This window comes from Martes martes (assembly GCF_963455335.1).
Source record: "Martes martes genome assembly, chromosome: X".
Lineage (NCBI taxonomy): Eukaryota > Metazoa > Chordata > Mammalia > Carnivora > Mustelidae > Martes > Martes martes.
The window spans coordinates 40,090,268-40,097,937 of record NC_137897.1 but is presented as its reverse complement, the minus strand read 5'-3'; the positions used below and the strand labels follow the sequence as shown (position 1 = coordinate 40,097,937).

Here is a 7,670-nt window from a genome sequence, read left to right as displayed (position 1 = left end):
TCCAACCCACTGAGCCACCCAGGCACCCGAAAGATCAAATTCTTATTCACTTGCCACAGATTTGTCATCAACCCAGATATCATTATTTCCTCCCCTGTGTCTTTTTCAGGAGATGGGCTGTTGAGACAGTGGATCCAAGAGAATCCAGGCTTCCCACATTTCACAAGTCATAAGCCTGGATGCTGCCACACACTAATTTTGAGCTCTTCCTCTCTCCCTACACATTCACACACCGCTGTCATAAGAATTCAGGACAGTGGAGGGATGCCTGGGTGGCTCAGTCAGATAAGCATCCAGCTCTTGATTTTGGCTCAGGTCATGATCTCAGGTTGGTAGGCTTCTCTCTCTCTTCCTCTCCCTCCTCCCCACCCTAAAAAATTAACCATTGACCTCTGGGTGGCTCAGTCGGCTGAGGGATGGATCACCACATTGGGCTTCTTCCACAGCGGGGAGCCTGCTTCTCCCTCTGCTGCTGCTCTCCCTGCTTGTGCACTTTCTCTCTCTCTCTCTGACAAATAAGTAAAATCTTTTAAAAAATTAAAAATTAACTTAAACTTTTTTTAATTAAAAAAAAAAGAAGAAGAAGAATTCAGGGTAGTCATGTCTCACCCAGCATCAGAAAAGAGGACTCTGAGTCTTGCTGTCCACGAGGAAGAGATTAACATTTCCAGATTAAGAATATATAGCTGTCAGGTCAGCCTCATACCCTGCCCCGCACTCCACCCACCCCACCTTGATCAGGTGGTAGTATCTGTCCTTTTGTTTTGCCACCAATCATCAGCCAGTAGTAATGCACCCTCTCAGCTACACACAGGAAAGCCTTTTAAAATGTAAAATACTGCTTTTTTCCACGCTACCCAGGGAAGGGTCCATACAGCGTGGTTTTGCGTTCCCATCCTAACTTAACAGGAAACTTTCACAATGTCCCAAGCATTTGATGTCCTGCAAATGAAGGAGGAAGATGTCCTCAAATTCCTTGCAGCAGGAACCCATTTAGGTGGCACCAACCTTGACTTCCAGATGGAAGAGTACACCTACAGAAGGAAAAGTGATGGTATCTACACCATAAATCTGAGGAGAACCTGGGAGAAACTTCTGCTGGCAGCTCGTGCCATTGTTGCCATTGAAAAACCCAGCTGACGTTAGTGTCATATCGTCCAGGAATACTGGCCAGCGAGCTGTGCTGAAATTTGCTGCTGCTACTGGAGCCGCTCCTATTCCAGCCACTTCACTCCTGGAACATTCACTAACCAGATCCATGCAGCCTTCTGAGAGCCTAGACTCCTGGTGGTTACTGATCCCAGGGCTGACCACCAGCCTCTCACAGAGGCGTCTTATGTTAACCTGCCGACCATTGCTCTGTGTAACACAGGCTCTCCTCTGCGCTATGTGGACATTGTCATCCCTTGCAACAACAAGGGAGCTCACTTAGTGGGTCTGATGTGGTGGATGCTGGCCAGGGAAGTTCTGCGCGTGCGTGGCACCATTTTCCGTGAACACCCGTGGGAGGTCATGCCTGATCTCTACTTCTACAGAGATCCTGAAGAGACTGAAAAGGAAGAGCAGGCCGCTGCTGAAAAGGCTGTGACCAAGGAAGAACTCCAGGGTGAATGGACGGCTCCAGCTCCTGAGTTCACGGCTACTCAGCCTGAAGTTGCAGACTGGTCTGAAGTCGTGCAGGTGCCCTCTGTGCCTGTTCAGCAGTTCCCTCTGAAGACTGGAGCGCCCAGCAGGCCACTGAAGACTGGTTTGCAGCCCCCACTGCTTGGGCCACTGAATGGGTAGGAACAACCACTGAGTGGTCTTAAGCTGCTCTTCCACAAAAGCAAACAAAATGGAAATAAGGTTGGTGGAAAATAAACAGTTTGTAAAAGTCGAAAAAAAAGTCAAGTACTCTACTATACTCATATTATTTTAAAGTGCCGTTACCTGAGGACTCGCTATGTGCTAGAGATCCCTCTGAGAACTTAACCTGCATTTGTCCATTTAACTCTTATAATTCTGCCAACTGCATATTATTTCTCCCACGTAATAGCTGGGGAAACTTGGGCACAGAGATGATATTAACCTAAGACAGGGTTATTAACATGCCCTGTGGGAAAGTGGCTGAGTCGGGATTTGAATGCAGGTCGATCGGGCTCCAAAGCCTAAACTCTCCCAAGCACTATGCTTCTCTGGAAAAAAAAAAAAAAACACAAAAACTAAGTTTTGGAATTATTGGGGATGATGTTATTCCTTAATACACCGGGGAGATAGTCATACAGTGTTGCTAATCCACGTGTGCTGTGCGAACCAACAGCGTGACCTGGGAACATGCTAGAAATGAAGAATCTTGAGTCCCAACCCAGACCTCCTGAATAAAAACGAGCAATATCCTAAACAAAGATCCTCAGGGGTTTCAGGTGCACGGTTCCGTTGGAGAAGCGTTGGCTAGAATTCCGCTGTGCACCGCAAAGGGCTAGCAAATGAAATGTTCCATTCCACTCAAATATCCTGGAGCTCCTCCTGCTGGCAAAACACCCGTGTTTCAGCGCCCAGTGCCCCGCCCCCACCCTGGCCCGCCTGCATTTAGGTCTCTATCTCTGGCTCACTCATTTATTAAATCCATTCAGCTATCTATTCAGCTATCTTGATACATAGAGCACTGAGGATTCATCAGTGAATGATCAGAAACCAGAGCAAAAGTGGAGAAGTTACATTCTATTGGTGGACAGCAGAAATTGGACTGATTGCAAATTATATGCTAGGTGGTGTTAAACTCTGTTGGAAAAACAAAGCAGGCTGAGGGAATGAGGTGTCCAAGAGTATCGGTATAGAGAGGCAGGACTGATTCTCAGCCAGATAAGATAAAGAAATATCTTTCTGGGCAGAAAGACAAATAACCATCTCACAGAGCACTATAAATTGAGACCTGATTTGCTCAAAAAAAAAAAAATGTTACTAAGTCCCCAAAGAGTTAGAAAGAACTAGAATGTAATGGTTTTACAAAATATCAGGAGAGATTTTTTTGATGTTGGTCTACTTCGACTTGCCCTAACTGAGAGGTGCTGGAGCCAAATAGTTCTTGACCCTTCCCATCTGCACAGGATAGAACTTGAGTCTCCTTTAAAGATGGAGGAAGGGGACGCCTGGGTGGCTCAGTGGGTTAAGCCTCTGCCTTCAGCTCAGGTCATGATCCCAGCGTCCTGGGATCAAGTCCCACATCGGGCTCCTTGCTCGGCGGGGAGCCTGCTTCTCTCTCTGCCTCTGCCTACCACTCTGTCTGCCTGTGCTTGCTCTCTCTCTCTAACAAATAAATAAATTTAAAAAAAAATTAAAGATGGAGGAGGGCAGGACACTAACTGTCCAAAGAGTCACAGTGCCAAAAATATCCTCTACTGGGGCTCCTGGGTGGCTCAGTTGGTTAAACGACTGCCTTCTGCTCCGGGCGTGATCCCCGGGTACTGGGATGGAGTCCCACATGGGGCTCCCTGCTCTGCGGTGGGTGGCCTGCTTCTCCTTCTCCCTCTGCTGCTCCAACTACTGGCACTCTCCTGCTCTTTCGTTCTATCAAATAAATAAATAAAATTTCTAAAAACAAACCAAAAAACCCCATAAAACCCCCAAAATACTTTCTTACAGTTATCCCTTTCCTCATACTCATAATCTAGTCTAATCAAGAGAAAAACATCAGACATACCCAGATCGGGGGACATTCTACAGGACATCTGGCCAGTACTTCACAAGGCTGTCAAGGTCATAAAAGATAAGGAGGGAGTGAGAAACTGTCACAGACCACAGGAGACTGAGGAGACATGACAACTAAATCCTGTATGGTACCTGGACTGGATTCTAGAACAGAAAAAGAACATCAGTGGAAAAAACTGGTGAAATCCAAATAAAGTTTTGAGTTTTGTTACTAGCAGTGTATCAGTTTTGGTTTATTTGCTTTTGTTTTGTTTTGTTTTAAATTTAATTAACCAACTTATAGTACATCATTAGTTTCAGATATAGTGTTCAATAATTTATCAGTTGCATATAACACCCAGTGCTCATCCCATCATGTGCTCTCCTTAATAACCATCACCCAGTTCCCCCATCCCCCTACCTCCCTTCCCCTCCAACAACCCTCAGTTTGTTTCCTAGAGTTAAGAGTCTCTCGTGGTTTGAGTCCCTCTCTGATGACTTCCCATTTAGTTCTCCCTCCCTTCCCCTACAGTACTCTGCCCTGTTTTTTATATTCCACATATGAATAAAGCCATATGATAATAGTCTTTCTCTGACTGACTTATTTCACTTACAGCATAATACCCTCTAATTCCATCCACATCAGTGTAAATGGTAAGTATTCATCCTTTCTGATGGCTGAGTAATATTCCATTGTGTATGTGGGTGTATCACATCTTCTTTATCCATTCATCTGTTGAATAATTATTTCATTTTTGGAAAAATACCATGGAAATGTAAGATCTTAATAATGAGGGAAATTGGGTAAGGGATACACAGAAACACTTCCTACTATCTTTGCACGTTTTTTGTAAATCTAAAATGATTCCAAATTAAAGAATTTTTATCTTTTTTTAAAAAGTATTTTATTTACTTACTTGACACAGAGAGAGACTGTGAGAGAGAGAGAGAGAGCACAAACAGGAGGAGTAGCAGGCAGAGAGAGGGGGAGAAACAGGCTCCCCACCAAGGAAGGAACCTGGCATGAGGCTTAGTCCCAGGACCCTGGCATCACGACCCAAGCCAAAAGTAGACACCCAACCGAATGAGCCACCCAGGTACCCCCTCCTTTTCTTTCTTTCTTTCTTTTTTAAGATTTTATTTATTTATTTGTCAGAGAGAGACAAAGAGAGAGAAGGGTTTAAAAAAAATTCAGTTCAAAGATTGGCAAAAGGTTGAAACTTGTTGAAGCTGGACGGTAAGTGCAAGACAGAGTTATTGTACTATTTTCTCCACTTTGATGTATGTTTGAGATTATCCCTCATAAAAAAAATTTAAAGAAAAATGAGCTCATTCTGAACAAAAGGAGAGAAAAATCAACCTGAAAATAAAATGAAAAGGGAGAAATAACTACATGTAACATTTACTTTAAAAGATGTATAGAGAGATGCCTGGGTGGCTCAGTAGGTTAAAGCCTCTGCCTTCGGCTCAGGTCACGATCCCAGGGTCCTGGGATCGAGCCCTGCATTGGGCTCTCTGCTCAGCAGAGAGCCTGCTCCCCGACCTCTCTCTGCCTGCCTCTCTGCCTACTTGCGATCTCTCTCTCTGTCAAATAAATAAATAAAGTCTTTTAAGAAAAGATGTATGGAATATTGTAAACAATTTCACATTAATTCAAAACCTAGCTGATATCATTGAATCTACATTTCCGTCATAGCATCACTAAAGATGGGATAACAGACATTATGTCTGTCAACAAGAATACAAGACAGTAGGAAGCCCACGATACCACACATGAAGCATGATAAAAAAAAATGAACCTAAATTTAATCCAGCATCCAGATCTAGGTCACATTTACAAGAAATACAGAGAGTGGAAAAACAAATTCAAAGACTCCATGATGAAAAAAATCAGTTGAATCCAGGTTATGGGACATTCTACTAGACGCAATAACCAGGATTCTCTACAAAATCAATTTCATTAAAAAAGAGAGGAAACTGTTATGACTGGAAACATAACAGCCGAATACAAGGTACGAACTTTTTTTTCTATATCCCTGCCTTCTTTCCCCTGGATTATTTCAAAGCAAATTCCAGACACCCTATACTTTCTTCTTAGTTATGTTTTATGTTACTCCCCCAAATAAGGACACCTTTGAAAATAATATCGTTACCACGCCTAAAAAATTAACAATTCCAGATTATCAGCAAGTGTCTAGTGTTCAAATCTCCCTATTTGTATCATACATTTTTGAATCATGATGCAAATAAGTCTCACACGTTATAGTTGGTTGATATCTTTCTTAAATTTCTTAATTTATGTACTCCTTATCCACCTCTTTTATCCCTCCTTGATGTATTTGTTGATGAAAAGAGATAGTTTTGAAGACCTTCAATGAATGTATTTGGAATGAATTTCCAAATGCACCCCAGAGTATTAGTTTATATGTTCCTCTCTTTTCTACATTTCTGGTCAATTGGTGGGTAGATCTACTGATAAGATTCTGATTCAATTTTTTGTCATTTATGTCATTTATGCTTCAGAGGTGGTGTGACCAATGTGCTTTCTTCAGGTTGGAATGTTAGGTTGTCTGTCATTTTTTTGTGATTTGATTAATAATTGGTGGTTATTGCCTAATAACACTAACTCCCAATGGTTTACAAAATAATGATATTCTATCACTCTTCTTCACTTGTTAGAAAAGTACTTTTATGAAGAAATGCTTTCTTTCATCAACTGTTAGCTTTGATCAAAAACGGTACAAAAAAGCAGAATAAATGTTTCATTCTTTCCCTGTATTTAAGCAAATTTTAAATTAATGAAATGGTTTATGAGCATCTCCAAATGTGACATAGGAGTTGTTTTTAAATAAATATGAACTCCTGGATTTAAACATATTTCATGTGCTTTGAACCATCACAGTTATCCCTAATGATGCTCAAATTATCCCATCTTTCACCAGTGGAAGTTTCTTCAGTTGGTTTCTGAGTTATTTTGACATGACAATAGTAGTCTTTGAAAGCTTCCTAGCCAGCTGGAATAACATGATGGTCCGATATCATTTTATACACTTCCTTTTACAGTTGTAAAATCACTCCCTGATTGCTTTTATTTTTTTAAACATTTTTTTAAAATTTTTATTTATTTATTTGTTTGACAGACAGAGACATCACAAGTAGGCAGAGCAGCAGGCAGAGAGGGGGGGGGGGAAGCAGGCTCCCTGCTGAGCAGAGAGCCCAATGCAGGGCTCGATCCCAGGACCCTGGGATCATGACCTGAGCCGAAGGCAGAGGCTTTAACCCACTGAGCCACCCAGGCGCCCCTCCCTGATTGCTTTTAGTGAGTAATGGTATATATAGGCTCCCATCCAGATACTGGGAATGCTCAATGCCACTGTATTGACCATTGCTTCTAAGTCTTCTCCATAAACAGAGCTAGGAAATAAGTACTTTTTTAACCATAAAAGACATCATGATTCACATTGATACTTATTTATATATTTTATCTTAATTTAAGTGTAGTAAACATACAGTGTTATATTAGTTTTAGGTGTACAATATAGTGATTCAACAGTCCCATATTTACTCAATGCGTATCAGTTTAAGTGTACTCTTAATCCCCTTCACCTATGTCACCCATTCCCCTACCTACCTCCCCTCTGGTAACCATCAGTTTGTTCTCTATAGTTAAGAGTCTGGTTCTTGGTTTGTCTTTTGTTTCTTTCCTTTGTTCATTTGTTTTGTTTCCTAAATTCCACATGGGAGTGAAATCATATGGTATTTGTCTTTCTCTGACTTATTTCCCTTAGCATTATACTCTCTAGCTCCATCCACGTCATTGCAAATGGCAAGATTCCATTCTTTTTATGGCTGAATACTATTCCATTGTGTCTGTGTGTGTGCATGCGCACACATGAGTGTGTGTGTGTGTGTGTGTATACCACTTTATCCATTCCTCTATCTGTGGACACTTGGGCTGCTTCCATAGTTTGGTTATTATAAATAATGCTGCAATAAATTCAGGA

At 41.8% G+C, this 7,670-nt stretch overlaps 1 pseudogene across 1 annotated transcript; it reads left to right on the top strand.

Moving 5' to 3' along the window:
- Window positions 1–921: 921 nt before the first annotated feature.
- LOC308337060 (small ribosomal subunit protein uS2-like) lies at window positions 922–1,808 on the top strand (annotated as a pseudogene). Its single transcript has one exon. The product of its transcript is annotated as a small ribosomal subunit protein uS2-like (transcript).
- The last annotated feature ends 5,862 nt before the right edge of the window (window positions 1,809–7,670 follow it).